Source organism: Pseudophryne corroboree, chromosome 1, assembly GCF_028390025.1.
Source record: "Pseudophryne corroboree isolate aPseCor3 chromosome 1, aPseCor3.hap2, whole genome shotgun sequence".
NCBI classification, from domain to species: Eukaryota; Metazoa; Chordata; class Amphibia; order Anura; family Myobatrachidae; genus Pseudophryne; species Pseudophryne corroboree.
In genome coordinates, this window is record NC_086444.1 from 321,770,954 (window position 1) to 321,787,875 (window position 16,922).

The window sequence follows — 16,922 nt, forward strand, 5'->3', positions numbered from 1 at the left end:
GCAGCTACTTGGTCGGGTTCAAACACTTTTGCTAAGTTCTATAAGTTTGATACCCTGGCTGAAACACCTTGTGTTTGCTCAGTCGGTGCTGCAGAGTCGTCCGCACTCTCCCGCCCGGTCTGGAGCTTTGGTATAAACCCCATGGTCCTTTTGGAGTCCCCAGCATCCTCTAGGACGTAAGAGAAAATAGGATTTTGGTACCTACCGGTAAATCCTTTTCTCTAACGTCCTAAGTGGATGCTGGGGACTCCGTAAGGACCATGGGGAATAGCGGCTCCGCAGGAGACTGGGCACAAAAGTAAAAGCTTTAGGACTACCTGGTGTGCACTGGCTCCTCCCCCTATGACCCTTCTCCAAGCCTCAGTTAGATTTTTGTGCCCGAACGAGAAGGGTGCACACTAGGGGGCTCTCCTGAGCTGCTTAGTGAAAAGTTTAGTTTTAGGTTTTTTATTTTCAGTGAGACCTGCTGGCAACAGGCTCACTGCACCGAGGGACTAAGGGGAGAAGAAGCGAACTCACCTGCGTGCAGAGTGGATTGGGCTTCTTAGGCTACTGGACATTAGCTCCAGAGGGACGATCACAGGCCCAGCCATGGATGGGTCCCAGAGCCGCGCCGCCGCCCCCCTTACAGAGCCAGAAGACTGAAGAGGTCCGGGAAATCGGCGGCAGAAGACGTCCTGTCTTCAATAAGGTAGCGCACAGCACCGCATTGCTCTCAGCACACTTCACACTCCGGTCACTGAGGGTGCAGGGCGCTGGGGGGGGGGCGCCCTGAGACGCAATAAAAACACCTTAGATGGCTAAAAATACATCACATATAGCTCCTGGGCTATATGGATGCATTTAACCCCTGCCAGTTTTTCCTTAAAAAAGCGGGAGAAAGGCCGCCGAGAAGGGGGAGGAGCCTATCTCCTCAGCACACAAGCGTCATTTTCCCTCACAGCTCCGTTGGAGGGAAGCTCCCTGACTCTCCCCTGCAGTCCTGCACTACAGAAACAGGGTAAAACAAGAGAGGGGGGGCACTAAATTTGGCAGATTAATAATACAGCAGCTATATAAGGGAAAAACACTTATATAAGGTTATCCCTGTATATATATATAGCGCTCTGGTGTGTGCTGGCAAACTCTCCCTCTGTCTCCCCAAAGGGCTAGTGGGGTCCTGTCCTCTATCAGAGCATTCCCTGTGTGTGTGCTGTGTGTCGGTACGTTGTGTCGACATGTATGAGGAGGAAAATGGTATGGAGGCAGAGCAATTGCCTGTAATAGTGATGTCACCCCCTAGGGAGTCGACACCTGACTGGATGGTCGTATGGAAGGAATTACGTGATAGCGTCAGCACTTTACAAAAGACTGTTGACGACATGAGACAGCCGGAAAAACAGTTAATACCTGTCCAGGCGTCTCAAACACCGTCAGGGGCTCTAAAGCGCCCGTTACCTCAGATGGTCGACACAGACCCAGACACGGACACTGACTCCAGTGTCGACGGTGAGGAAACAAACGTATTTTCCAGTAGGGCCACACGTTACATGATCACGGCAATGAAGGAGGTTTTGAACATTTCTGATACTACAAGTATCACAAAAAAGGGTATTATGTGGGGTGTGAAAAAACTACCCGTAGTTTTTCCTGAATCAGATGAATTAAATGAGGTGTGTGATGAAGCGTGGGTTTCCCCCGATAAAAAACTGCTAATTTCTAAAAAATTATTGGCATTATACCCTTTCCCGCCAGAGGTTAGGGCGCGTTGGGAAACACCCCCTAGGGTAGATAAGGCGCTCACACGCTTATCAAAACAAGTGGCGTTACCGTCTCCGGATACGGCCGCCCTCAAGGAGCCAGCTGATAGAAAGCTGGAAAATATCCTAAAAAGTATATACACACATACTGGTGTTATACTGAGACCAGCAATCGCCTCAGCCTGGATGTGCAGTGCTGGGGTGGCTTGGTCGGATTCCCTGACTGAAAATATTGATACCCTGGACAGGGACAGTATATTATTGACTATAGAGCATTTAAAGGATGCATTTCTATATATGCGAGATGCACAGAGGGATATTTGCACTCTGGCATCAAGAGTAAGTGCGCTGTCCATTTCTGCCAGAAGAGGGTTATGGACGCAACAGTGGTCAGGTGATGCGGATTCCAAACGGCATATGGAAGTATTGCCGTATAAAGGGGAGGAGTTATTTGGGGTCGGTCTATCGGACCTGGTGGCCACGGCAACGGCTGGGAAATCCACCTTTTTACCCCAGGTCACCTCTCAGCAGAAAAAGACACCGTCTTTTCAGGCTCAATCCTTTCGTCCCCATCAGGGCAAGCGGGCAAAAGGCCACTCATATCTGCCCCGGGGCAGAGGAAGGGGAAAAAGACTGCAGCAGGCAGCCTCTTCCCAGGAACAGAAGCCCTCCCCCGCTTCTGCCAAGTCCTCAGCATGACGCTGGGGCCTTGCAAGCGGACTCAGGTACGGTGGGGGGTCGTCTCAAGAATTTCAGCGCGCAGTGGGCTCACTCGCAAGTGGACCCCTGGATCCTGCAGGTAGTATCTCAGGGGTACAAATTGGAATTCGAGACGTCTCCCCCTCGCCGGTTCCTGAAGTCTGCTTTACCAACGTCTCCCTCCGACAGGGAGGCGGTATTGGAAGCCATTCACAAGCTGTATTCCCAGCAGGTGATAATCAAGGTACCCCTCCTACAACAGGGAAAGGGGTATTATTCCACGCTGTTTGTGGTACCGAAGCCGGACGGCTCGGTGAGACCTATTTTAGATCTGAAATCCTTGAACACTTACATACAAAGGTTCAAATTCAAGATGGAGTCACTCAGAGCAGTGATAGCGAACCTGGAAGAAGGGGACTATATGGTGTCTCTGGACATCAAGGATGCTTACCTCCATGTCCCAATTTGCCCTTCTCACCAAGGGTACCTCAGGTTTGTGGTACAGAACTGTCACTATCAGTTTCAGACGCTGCCGTTTGGATTGTCCACGGCACCCCGGGTCTTTACCAAGGTAATGGCCGAAATGATGATTCTTCTTCGAAGAAAAGGCGTCTTAATTATCCCTTACTTGGACGATCTCCTGATAAGGGCAAGGTCCAGGGAACAGTTAGAGGTCGGAGTAGCACTATCTCAAGTAGTGCTACGACAGCACGGGTGGATTCTAAATATTCCAAAATCGCAGCTGATTCCGACGACGCGTCTGCTGTTCCTAGGGATGATTCTGGACACAGTCCAGAAAAAGGTGTTTCTCCCGGAGGAGAAAGCCAGGGAGTTATCCGAGCTAGTCAGGAACCTCCTAAAACCAGGCCAAGTGTCAGTGCATCAATGCACAAGGGTCCTGGGAAAAATGGTGGCTTCTTACGAAGCGATTCTATTCGGCAGATTCCACGCAAGAACTTTTCAGTGGGATCTGCTGGACAAATGGTCCGGATCGCATCTTCAGATGCATCAGCGGATAACCCTGTCTCCAAGGACAAGGGTGTCTCTCCTGTGGTGGTTGCAGAGTGCTCATCTTCTAGAGGGCCGCAGATTCGGCATTCAGGACTGGGTCCTGGTGACCACGGATGCCAGCCTGAGAGGCTGGGGAGCAGTCACACAGGGACGAAATTTCCAGGGCTTGTGGTCAAGCCTGGAGACATCACTTCACATAAATATCCTGGAGCTAAGAGCCATCTACAATGCTCTGAGCCTAGCAAGACCTCTGCTTCAAGGTCAGCCGGTGCTGATCCAGTCGGACAACATCACGGCAGTCGCCCACGTAAACAGACAGGGCGGCACAAGAAGCAGGAGGGCAATGACAGAAGTTGCAAGGATTCTTCGCTGGGCAGAAAATCATGTGATAGCACTGTCAGCAGTGTTCATTCCGGGTGTGGACAACTGGGAAGCAGACTTCCTCAGCAGACACGACCTCCACCCGGGGGAGTGGGGACTTCACCCAGAAGTCTTCCACATGATTGTGAACCGTTGGAAAAAACCAAAGGTGGACATGATGGCGTCCCGCCTCAACAAAAAACTAGACAGATATTGCGCCAGGTCAAGGGACCCTCAGGCAATAGCTGTGGACGCTCTGGTAACACCATGGGTGTACCAGTCAGTGTATGTGTTCCCTCCTCTGCCTCTCATACCCAAGGTACTGAGGATCATAAGAAGGAGAGGAGTAAGGACTATACTCGTGGCTCCGGATTGGCCAAGAAGGTCTTGGTACCCGGAACTTCAAGAGATGCTCACAGAGGACCCGTGGCCTCTACCTCTAAGAAAGGACCTGCTCCAGCAGGGACCCTGTCTCTTCCAAGACTTACCGCGGCTGCGTTTGACGGCATGGCGGTTGAACGCCGGATCCTGAAGGAAAAAGGCATTCCGGATGAAGTCATCCCTACCCTGATCAAAGCCAGGAAGGATGTAACCGTACAACATTATCACCGTATTTGGCGTAAATATGTTGCGTGGTGCGAGGCCAGGAAGGCCCCTACAGAGGAATTTCAACTGGGTCGTTTCCTGCATTTCCTACAAACAGGACTGTCTATGGGCCTAAAATTAGGGTCCATTAAGGTTCAGATTTCGGCCCTGTCGATTTTCTTCCAAAAAGAACTGGCTTCAGTTCCTGAAGTACAGACGTTTGTCAAGGGGGTACTGCATATACAACCTCCTTTTGTGCCTCCAGTGGCACCTTGGGATCTAAATGTAGTTTTGGGATTCCTAAAATCACATTGGTTTGAACCACTTTCCACTGTGGACTTAAAATATCTCACATGGAAGGTGGTAATGCTGTTAGCCCTGGCTTCAGCCAGGCGTGTCTCAGAATTGGCGGCTTTATCCTATAAAAGCCCTTACCTAATTTTTCATACGGACAGGGCAGAATTGAGGACTCGTCCTCAATTTCTCCCTAAGGTGGTTTCAGCATTTCACTTGAACCAGCCTATTGTGGTGCCTGCGGCTACTAGGGACTTGGAGGACTCCAAGTTGCTGGACGTAGTCAGGGCCCTGAAAATATATGTTTCCAGGACGGCTGGAGTCAGAAAATCTGACTCGCTATTTATCCTGTATGCACCCATCAAGCTGGGTGCTCCTGCTTCTAAGCAGACTATTGCTCGCTGGATTTGTAGTACAATTCAGCTTGCACATTCTGTGGCAGGCCTGCCACAGCCAAAATCTGTAAATGCCCATTCCACAAGGAAGGTGGGCTCATCTTGGGCGGCTGCCCGAGGGGTCTCGGCTTTACAACTTTGCCGAGCAGCTACTTGGTCAGGGGCAAACACGTTTGCTAAATTCTACAAATTTGATACCCTGGCTGAGGAGGACCTGGAGTTCTCTCATTCGGTGCTGCAGAGTCATCCGCACTCTCCCGCCCGTTTGGGAGCTTTGGTATAATCCCCATGGTCCTTACGGAGTCCCCAGCATCCACTTAGGACGTTAGAGAAAATAAGAATTTACTTACCGATAATTCTATTTCTCATAGTCCGTAGTGGATGCTGGGCGCCCATCCCAAGTGCGGATTGTCTGCAATACTTGTACATAGTTATTGTTACAAAAATCGGGTTATTATTGTTGTGAGCCATCTTTTCAGAGGCTCCTCTGTTATCATGCTGTTAACTGGGTTCAGATCACAGGTTGTACGGTGTGATTGGTGTGGCTGGTATGAGTCTTACCCGGGATTCAATATCCTTCCTTATTGTGTACGCTCGTCCGGGCACAGTATCCTAACTGAGGCTTGGAGGAGGGTCATAGGGGGAGGAGCCAGTGCACACCAGGTAGTCCTAAAGCTTTTACTTTTGTGCCCAGTCTCCTGCGGAGCCGCTATTCCCCATGGTCCTTACGGAGTCCCCAGCATCCACTACGGACTATGAGAAATAGAATTATCGGTAAGTAAATTCTTATTTTCTCCTAGTCCGTAGAGGATGCTGGGCGCCCATCCCAGTGCGGACTGTAACTTGCAGTTTTTTCTTGCTGGTTAACTTAGTTTATACACGGTGGTTTATTTCTCGTTTTCAGCTTGTTGCTGTTGTTAATTCATACTGTTTTCTGGTTTACTGTTACTCCGGTTGTACGGTATGTTTGTGGTGTGGGCTGGTATGTTTGTAGCCCTTAGTTTAAACAAAAATCCTTTCCTCAAAATGTCCGTCTCTCCTGGGCACAGTTCCTATAACTGGGGTCTGGAGGAGTGGCATAGAGGGAGGAGCCAGTTCACACCCAGTTTAAGTCTTTTCAGTGTGCCCAAGCTCCTGCGGATCCCGTCTATACCCCATGGTTCTTTTGGAGTCCCCAGCATCCTCTACGGACTAGGAGAAAAGGATTTACCGGTAGGTACCAAAATCCTATTATTTCATACCTTTCCACATGTTCCATATATTCCATTAGACCCCCTCCACATTCCCCTTACATGCCATCAGACTTTTCCAGATGCCTCTTATATTCTGTCACACTCCCCTACTTGTCCCTTGTTTGCTATCAGACTTTTCTACTTGCCAATTTTGTGCATAAGCCTAGTCCCCGTCTCTAATGCGCTATCAAACACCTTCACATGCCTATAATATGTCATCAGGTCCCTCCACATGCCCCTTTATATGCAGTCAGACATCTTTACATGTCCCTAATATGCCATCGGACCCCTCCTCATGCTCACCCCTGCCCTAGCCTATTACAAACCTCCGCCATATTATCCTCCAAAAACGGCTCACAGTGAGTTCCGATCAAAACACACACACCCCTCTTCAGCTGGTGGATGTGGACATACCTCTGTCAACTTATTTGTCCATCCTCTGGCTGGTGCACTAACGCTGTGAGCATCACAGTCTCTACCAGTAGGCAGTGGTTGGCGACGCTGCTTGAGGTGAGCTGTGTACAGTGAGGAGACTGGCCTTGGAGGCTGGCCCCCATTGCAGTGTTCAGCGGGGTAAGGTGGGTCCCCAAAACAAATAAAGTCCTGCCACCTACACCTTGTAGTCCTGCACCCCTCAGGCAACTGTCCATGGGAAAAGAAACCATTGGTTATGCACACAAAATCGGGTGTGGATTTAAAGATTTTACAATATATAGGCCGACAGATAAAAGGTCAATAATGCTTAAGGTAGACAGGTTCAAAATGTCGACATGGAAATGGTCGGTACAAGAATGGTTGACACGTTTTTTTCTTTGTATTTTTGCCCAAATTTAACCCTTACCCTCCCCCTAGTGCCTAACCATAACCTCTTGTTCCTGTTGTCTAACAATTTCTGCCTTCCTTGGTGCCTAGCACTAACCGTCCCCTCCAGCAGCCTAAACCTTACCCTCCACCTAGTGCCTTACCCTAACCTTTCCCCTAGTACTTAATCATATCTGTCCCCTCTAGTAGCCTAACCATAACTGTCCCACTTTATGCCTAACACTAACCGTCCCCTCCGGCAGCTCAACCCTCCACCTAGTGCCTAACCCTAAACTTCCCCCTAGTGCTTATCCATAACTGTCCGCTCCCGTAGCCTAACTGTCCTTCTTGGTGCCTAACACTAAAAATGTTGAAAATACAAATGATGACCAACTTTGCGTCTATCTTTTGTACCTGTTGATCTTTCACCAGTCCTGTGGACCTATTGACCGTCGACCTATACATTGTTAATCTTTCATCTGGATACACACAAAATCATGTACTTTCCCCCCAAAATGGAAAACGTTAACAGCTGCTCTTTAAAAACCTTGAAATTGCCAATTCCCAAGATGGGACATGGAGGCATCCATTTTTGGCTCATGTCCTTATTCAAAATGTCATATATTTGGAGAGGTACCGCACCGGTGTATAATAAAGTATCAATTTATTTTACCAAAATGAAAAAATACAAAGAAAACGTGGTTTTCTAATCATAATTTGGTGGTGCACCCTGAGTCAATGGGGCTGCTAACGACAACAATATGGAGAAAAAAGAGACTCTTTTGTGGGCGCACTCTTAACTTTTAAATAATATATGAAATATATTATTTAAAAGTTAAGAGTGCGCCCACAAAAGAGTCTCTTTTTTCTCCATATTGTTGTCCTTATTCAAAATGTCCAGTGTTGTGAAAAAGATCACATGATACAGGGTTATATTCACAAAATATGTGGTAATGGCTTGTTCACACCTATGTTACTGCACTTTTGAGATGCTGACGAGTGCCTAAAAAAAGTGCGCTATACAATAGTGATAAAATGATTTCTCATGAGGCCTTTTAAAAGGTTAATGCATGATAAACAGGTGATGTCTCATTTTAAAGCATATTACCAGTTTAGTATTGGCAACAGCATAGAAAATACATGGAAAAATAAATCTAACTTGCCTACATTTGATTTCTCCACTCTGGAGGAGAGTCTGGATGAGATATGCAACTGACCAATGAGGGTGCAGGGCAGGTCAGTTTTTACAACCCCTCACTGCATAATTCCACAAATTGGGTGTCTAAAAGAGTGGGTCTAAAACAATGCAATTGTCATAGAAACACAGCATTTTGGCCCGCCCTCTCATAGACCTGAGATTCGCAACATTATGCTCCCCATCCTGCCCATTTCACTAGGAAGAGCCGCCTCCTAGGTAAATGTGATTTTACCCATTTCCGGATGCATATGTGTGAACGAGACCATAATATTTGCGGAAGCACTTTTTATCTTGCAATCTAATTTAGCAGCAGTAATTTACCTCTGCTAATAGGTTCGCCGGGGGCTATCCAATTCACCCCGATAACCAGCACTTGTCGGTGATTTGCTTCGAGTGCCTTAGGCACCAGAAGCATAATCCACAATAAGCAGCCCTTGAAGCTGCGATAACACATGGGATTGGGAACTTATCCTGGATCCCATGTGTTATCGCATGCACGATAGCGGGCCCTTCAGACAATAATAACCGTTGGTCAAATATCGCAAAGTTTGTATCTGCTGAAAAAGGATTGGGGCTAATTAGATACTGCCGTTAACCTCTTGTATCAAATTCCTATTTCTCTGACGTCCTAGTGGATGCTGGGAACTCTGTAAGGACCATGGGGAATAGCGGCTCCGCAGGAGACTGGGCACAAAAGTAAAAGCTTTAGGACTACCTGGTGTGCACTGGCTCCTCCACCTATGACCCTCCTCCAAGCCTCAGTTAGATTTTTGTGCCCGGCCGAGAAGGGTGCACACTAGGGGCTCTCCTGAGCTTCTTAGTGAAAGTTTAGTTTTAGGTTTTTTATTTTCAGTGAGACCTGCTGGCAACAGGCTCACTGCATCGAGGGACTAAGGGGAGAAGAAGCGAACTCACCTGCGTGCAGAGTGGATTGGGCTTCTTAGGCTACTGGACACCATTAGCTCCAGAGGGACCGAACACAGGCCCAGCCTCGGAGCTCGGTCCCAGAGCCGCGCCGCCGGCCCCCTTACAGAGCCAGAAGCAAGAAGAGGTCCGGAAAAATCGGCGGCAGAAGACATCCTGTCTTCACCAAGGTAGCGCACAGCACTGCAGCTGTGCGCCATTGCTCCTCAGCACACTTCACACTTCGGTCACTGAGGGTGCAGGGCGCTAGGGGGGGGCGCCCTGAGCAGCAATAAAAACACCTTGGCTGGCGAAAATACATCACATATAGCCCCCAGGGCTATATGGATGAATTTTAACCCCTGCCAGATTCCACAGAAAAACGGGAGAAAAGGCCGCCGAGAAGGGGGCGGAGCCTATCTCCTCAGCACACTGGCGCCATTTTCTCTCACAGCTCCGTTGGAGGGAAGCTCCCTGGCTCTCCCCTGCAGTTACTACACTACAGAAAGGGGTTAAAAAAGAGAGGGGGGCACTAATTAGGCGCAGTATAACAATACAGCAGCTATAAGGGGAAAAACACTTATATAAGGTTATCCCTGTATATATATATAGCGCTCTGGTGTGTGCTGGCATACTCTCCCTCTGTCTCCCCAAAGGGCTAGTGGGGTCCTGTCCTCTATCAGAGCATTCCCTGTGTGTGTGCTGTGTGTCGGTACGTTGTGTCGACATGTATGAGGAGGAAAATGAGGTGGAGGCGGAGCAATTGCCTGTAACAGAGATGTCACCCCCTAGGGAGTCGACACCTGAGTGGATGAGCTTATGGAAGGAATTATGTGACAGTGTCAGCTCTTTACAAAAGATTGTTGACATGAGACAGCCGGCGACTCAGCCTGTGCCTGTCCAGGTGTCTCAAAAGCCATCTGGGGCCCTAAAACGCCCGTTACCGCAGATGGCAGATACAGACGCCGACACGGATACTGACTCCAGTGTCGACGATTAAGAGACGAATGTGACTTCCAGTAGGGCCACACGTTACATGATTGAGGCTATGGAAAATGTTTTTACACATTTCTGATAATACCAGTACCACTAAAAAGGGTATTATGTTGGGTGAGAAAAAACTGCCTGTAGTTTTTCCTGCATCTGAGGAATTAAATGAAGTGTGTGATGAAGCGTGGGTTTCCCCCGATAAAAACTGTTAATTCCTAAAAAGTTATTAGCATCATACCCCTTCCCGCCAGAGGATAGGGCACATTGGGAAACACCCCTTAGGGTGAATAAAGCGCTCACACGCTTGTCTAAACAGGTGGCACTACCGTCCCCGGATACGGCCGCCCTTAAGGAACCTGCTGACAGAAAGCAGTAAAATATCCTAAAATGTATATACACTCACACGGGTGTGATACTGCGACCAGCAATCGCCTCAGCCTGGATGTGCAGTGCTGTGGTGGCTTGGTCGGATTCCCTGACTGACAATATTGATACCCTAGATAGGGACAGTATATTACTAACTATAGAGCATTTAAAAGATGCATTTCTATATATGCGTGATGCACAGAGGGATATTTGCCGACTGGCATCAAGAGTAAGTGCGCTGTCCATTTCTGCCAGAAGAGGGTTATGGACAGGACAGTGGTCAGGTGATGCTGATTCCAAAAGGCATATGGAAGTATCGCCTTATAAAAGGGAGGAGTTATTTGGGGTAGGTCTAACAGACCTGGTGGCCACGGCAACGGCTGGAAAATCCACATTTTTACCCCAGGTAGCTTCTCAACCTAAGACAAAAGGCGCCTCATTTCTGCCCCGTGGCAGAGGGAGAGGAAAAAGGCTGCAGCAAACAGCCAATTCCCAGGAACAAAAGCCCTCTCCCGCCTCCGAAAAGTCCTCAGCATGACGCTGGGCTTTACAAGCGGTCTCAGGCACGGTGGGGGCCCGTCTCAAGAAATTCGAGACGTCTCCCCCTCGCCGTTTCATAAAGTCTGCTTTACCGACGTCTCCCTCAGACAGGGAGACAGTATTGCAAGCCATTCACAGGCTGTATTCCCAGCAGGTGATAATCAAGGTACCCCTCCTGCAACAGGGAAAGGGGTACTATTCCACACTATTTGTGGTACCGAAGCCGGACGGCTCGGTGAGACCAATTTTAAATCTAAAATCCTTGAACACTTACATACAAAGGTTCAAATTCAAGATGGAGTCACTCAGAGCAGTGATTGCAAACCTGGAAGAAGGGGACTATATGGTCTCTCTGGACAGCAAAAATGCTTACCTACATGTCCTAATTTACCCTTCTCCAAGGGTACCTCAGGTTTGTGGTACAGAACTGTCACTATCAGTTTCAGACGCTGCCGTTTGGGTTGTCCACGGCACCCCGGGTCTTTACCAAGGTAATGGCCGAAATGATGATACTCCTTCGAAAGAAGGGAGTTTTAGTTATCCCTTACTTGGACGATCTCCTGATAAGGGCAAGATCCAGGAAACAGTTGGAAGTCGGGGTAGCACTATCTCAGATAGTGCTGTGGCAGCACGGTTGGATTCTCAATATTCCAAAATCGCAGCTGATCCCGTCGACACGCCTTCTATTCCTAGGGATGATCCTGGACACAGTCCAGAAAAAGGTGTTTTCTCCCGGAGGAGAAAGCCAGGGAGTTATCCGAACTAGTCAGAAACCTCCTAAAACCAGGCCAAGTGTCAGTGCATCAGTGCACAAGGGTCCTGGGAAAAATGGTGGCTTCCTACGAAGCAATTCCATTCGGCAGATTCCACACAAGAACTTTCCAGTGGGACCTGCTGGACAAATGGTCCGGATCGCATCTTCAGATGCATCAGCGGATAACCCTGTCACCAAAGACAAGGGTGTCTCTCCTGTGGTGGTTGCAGAGTGCTCATCTTCTAGAGGGCCGCAGATTCGGCATTCAGGACTGGGTCCTAGTGACCACGGATGCCAGCCTGCGAGGCTGGGGAGCAGTCACACAGGGAAGAAATTTCCAGGACTTGTGGTCAAGCCTGGAGACATCACTTCACATATATATTTGGAGATAAGGGCCATTTACAATGCCCTAAGCCAAGCAAGACCTCTGCTTCAAGGTCAGCCGGTGCTGATCCAGTCGGACAACATCACGGCAGTCGCCCACGTAAACAGACAGGGCGGCACAAGAAGCAGGAGGGCAATGGCAGAAGCTGCAAGGATTTTTCGCTGGGCGGAAAATCATGTGATAGCACTGTCAGCAGTGTTCATTCCGGGAGTGGACAACTGGGAAGCAGACTTCCTCAGCAGGCACGACCTCCACCCGGGAGAGTGGGGACTTCACCCAGAAGTATTCCACATGATTGTAAACCATTGGGAAAAACCAAAGGTGGACATGATGGCGTCCCGCCTAAAAAAAAAAAAAATTGGACAGGTATTGCGCCAGGTCAAGGGACCCTCAGGCAATAGCTGTGGACTCTCTGGTAACACCGTGGGTGTACCAGTCAGTGTATGTGTTCCCTCCTCTTCCTCTCATACCAAAAGTACTGAGAATTATAAGGCGGAGGGGAGTAAGAATTATACTCGTGGCTCCGGATTGACCAAGAAGGACTTGGTACCCGGAATTTCAAGAGATGCTCACGGAGGACCCGTGGCCTCTACCTCTAAGAAGGGACCTGCTCCAGCAAGGACCCTGTCTATTCCAAGACTTACCGCGGCTGCGTTTGACGGCAGGGCGGTTGAACGCCGGATCCTGAAGGAAAAAGGCATTCCGGATGAAGTCATCCCTACCCTGGTCAAGCCAGGAAGGATGTAACTGCAAAGCATTATCACCGCATTTGGCGAAAATATGTTGCGTGGTGCGAGGCCAGTAAGGCCCCGATGGAGGAATTTCAACTAGGTCGATTCCTGCATTTCCTGTAAACAGGAGTGTCTATGGGCCTAAAATTGGGGTCCATTAAGGTTCAAATTTCGGCCCTGTCAATTTTCTTCCAGAAAGAACTAGCTTCACTACCTGAAGTTCAGACGTCTGTAAAAGGGGTACTGCATATACAGCCTCCTTTTGTGCCTCCAGTGGCACCTTGGGATCTCAATGTAGTTTTGGGGTTCCTAAAGTCACATTGGTTTGAACCACTTGAATCTGTGGAGTTAAAATATCTCACATGAAAAGTGGTCATGTAGTTGGCCCTGGCCTCGGCCAGGCACGTGTCAGAATTGGCGGGCTTTATCCTGTAAAAGCCCTTATCTGATCTTCCATTCAGACAGGGCGGAATTGAGGACTCGTCCTCAATTTCTCCCTAAGGTGGTTTCAGCGTTTCACTTGAACCAGCCTATTGTGGTACCTGCGGCTACTAGGGACTTGGAGGACTCCAAGTTGCTGGACGTAGTCAGGGCCCTGAAAATATATGTTTCCAGGACGGCTGGAGTCAGGAAATCTGACTCGCTGTTTATCCTGTATGCACCCAACAAGCTGGGTGCTCCTGCTTCTAAGCAGACTATTGCTCGTTGGATTTGTAGTACAATTCAGCTTGCACATTCTGTGGCAGGCCTGCCACAGCCAAAATCTGTAAAAGCCCATTCCACAAGGAAGGTGGGCTCATCTTGGGCGGCTGCCCGAGGGGTCTCGGCTTTACAACTTTGCCGAGCAGCTACTTGGTCAGGGGCAAACACGTTTGCTAAATTCTACAAATTTGATACCCTGGCTGAGTAGGACCTTGAGTTCTCTCATTCGGTGCTGCAGAGTCATCCGCACTCTCCCGCCCGTTTGGCAGCTTTGGTATAATCCCCATGGTCCTTACGGAGTTCCCAGCATCCACTAGGACGTCAGAGAAAATAAGAATTTACTTACCGATAATTCTATTTCTCGTAGTCCGTAGTGGATGCTGGGCGCCCATCCCAAGTGCGGATTGTCTGCAATACTTGTACATAGTTATTGTTACAAAAATCGGGTTATTATTGTTGTGAGCCATCTTTTCAGAGGCTCCTCTGTTATCATGCTGTTAACTGGGTTCAGATCACAGGTTGTACGGTGTGATTGGTGTGGCTGGTATGAGTCTTACCCGGGATTCAAAATCCTTCCTTATTGTGTACGCTTGTCCGGGCACAGTATCCAAACTGAGGCTTGGAGGAGGGTCATAGGGGGAGGAGCCAGTGCACACCAGGTAGTCCTAAAGCTTTTACTTTTGTGCCCAGTCTCCTGCGGAGCCGCTATTCCCCATGGTCCTTACGGAGTTCCCAGCATCCACTACGGACTACGAGAAACAGAATTATCGGTAAGTAAATTCTTATTTTCCCTATCTAATGTAGGCTTGCAAGCATGGTCCGCTTAACTTTGTAACTGTTTCTTATTACCCAGATCTTGTTTTATTACTGTATTGCCCAATTGTAAAGTGGATCTAAATATGCTAACGCTATATAAATATTCATAAATAAATAAAATAAGGGGTCAATAGGCTGTTTTTTTTTATACATTACAAATCTCAAATAGATGTGCAATTTAAAATTCAGCTTGGTTTTAATCAAAATTTGCACCAATGAATGGCATTTCTAACAATTTGTCTCCAGTCAGAAATGCATGGTGATCTTTGTCATAGCTTTCTTTGCCCTTCCATAAATAGTAGTTGAGGACACAGATGACAAACTCCTAAGCAGGAATCTGTTTCATTTCATTGTCTTGCCCTTTGCATTTCTCCATATTGCCACTTGAGAGCAGTAGAACGTCATTGTCCTCAAGCCATTTACTATTACATGGAAAAATCTTCACAAATGATATTTTAACTGGTTTACTTCCAGAGAGGGATATGAAAGTGTTAACCTTATTTTAGTGTTTTCATTTCTTTTGTAAATGTTCGCTTTTTCTGCAATCCTCACTTCATTAAAAATCAGTCCTTTCCATAATCCTTCATTGCCCGGACAGCCAGTTGTACTGGACTCTGGCTTATCACACTTAGTACAAATTTGGTCAGTATTGTGCCATGACAGTAACTGTTCTGACTCATCTCTGGGAGTATAATTTTGTGTTCTGTTGGCGTCATCACACTTAATTTAACTATTGTCTTTGAGACTATATGCTCATTTACATTATACATTTACATTGCACATATCAGTGTGAATGGAGACTTAAATTGCATAGATCTTGCCAGTAAATTATTGGTTTCTAAGTAGCCATTTCAAAGTGATTACATAGCGAAATTCTTATCAGCAGTTTCAGTGTCCGAAAACATTACATGGAAAAAAATGTTGCTGATTTCAGTTATGCACCAAATTTTGCACTTTCGAACCGTGCTGACTCCCGAACAGCTTATTCATGGCTTTAGTTATTGATGATGCAGCGTAGTACGGCATGGAAACTGCCAGGTTACCCTAGATTAAGTGAACTTTCTGCCCTGTGTATATGACCCACACAGCCAGTGTCAACTGAATGCAAGTGAGAAGGAAAAGTGGAAAGAAGCATAGATGGAGCGGTATTTCACCACATCAAAAGCAAAGGGTGAATTAGCTCGCAATATGCTTCATCATTAATGGAAGTCATTATTATTATTATTTAATTAAAAATAGAAGTACATATTAAAGTTACAGGGTTATCATTGCCTATGTAGAAGGGTAGCAGTCAGCAATCATGTCTCCATTCCCTAAAACAGCTCAATATTAGTGTTACATGTAAGATGTGATACACTTTCAACTGTGATACACTTTCACAATTTTTAGTACTTTGCTTTCGGTGATTAGCGTCCAGGGCTGAGCAGAACACGAGTTTCCTATAGTGCGGCAAACTAGTCTCTCTACTGTTCAGGTTCTATTTACCTAACCACGATGGATTGGTGTGCAGGAAAATACACACAAATGCATGTTTTATATTGAAGTACTAGTTAACGTAAATGTTATTACTAGCTGGATAACAGTAACGAGTGTTATAAAGGGACTGCTGTTGCTTTGTAAGCAAATACATTTGTTAAAAAATTTTATAATTTTCCCCCCATATCAGTCTAATTTAGGTGTGACAATCTTCACTATCATAAATCTTTGGAGGAGTGTTATGTAAAGGGATATGCCGCGTGACGTCTTTTGCAGAGTATGTTGTCATTATAGGGCATAGTTTGGTCCCTAAAGGTCCAAAAAATATAATGGAGCACACGCAAAACTTTAGCAGACAAAGCTTCCTGTACTGCCTGCACAGAGGGATAACCTTAAACTGTGTCCAGCAAATACACCCTCCAATAGACACCACTATGGAGCACCCCAGAGTACATTTGTTGCTACAGACCTGATACTGGATTGTTGTAATCCCAAACCTAGTTTATTGCTCTGTTCTTTTATGTAGTTTGTACAGTGATTTGAATTATACATAAAAACAATCTCTCCATTTCTGTTGTGATAACCTGTTGGTGTATAGTCAAGCATGTCTTATGCAATGACTGTTTGTACAGATAGCAGCTGGTAGTGAACGATGTCTAAATGATGGAAAATATACAGGATAACAGTCTGTTGCTGCAGCTGCTAGATATGATGCTATTTTAGGTTGTAGACCAGTGGTTACTTAGCCATGAATGATGCAGGCGGAGAATGCAATAAAGGTTCTGTCTGCAGTAATGTTTTATTGATGGGGCTAAATGCATCTCTCTGAAGTGGAACTATGACAGCAAATTTCATATTCTCTCTGTATAAGATAAAATAGGCTGACATTATTATATTTTGTTTATCTTGTTTAGTGTTTTATATTGGTATAAGGAGCAGAGCATA

General features: G+C 47.1%; 1 protein-coding gene across 1 annotated transcript in view; it reads left to right on the top strand.

Annotated features, from left to right (window-relative positions):
- Positions 1-16,922, top strand: part of AACS (acetoacetyl-CoA synthetase) — a 386,016-nt gene that overhangs the window by 229,811 nt on the left and 139,283 nt on the right. The window lies entirely within an intron of this gene.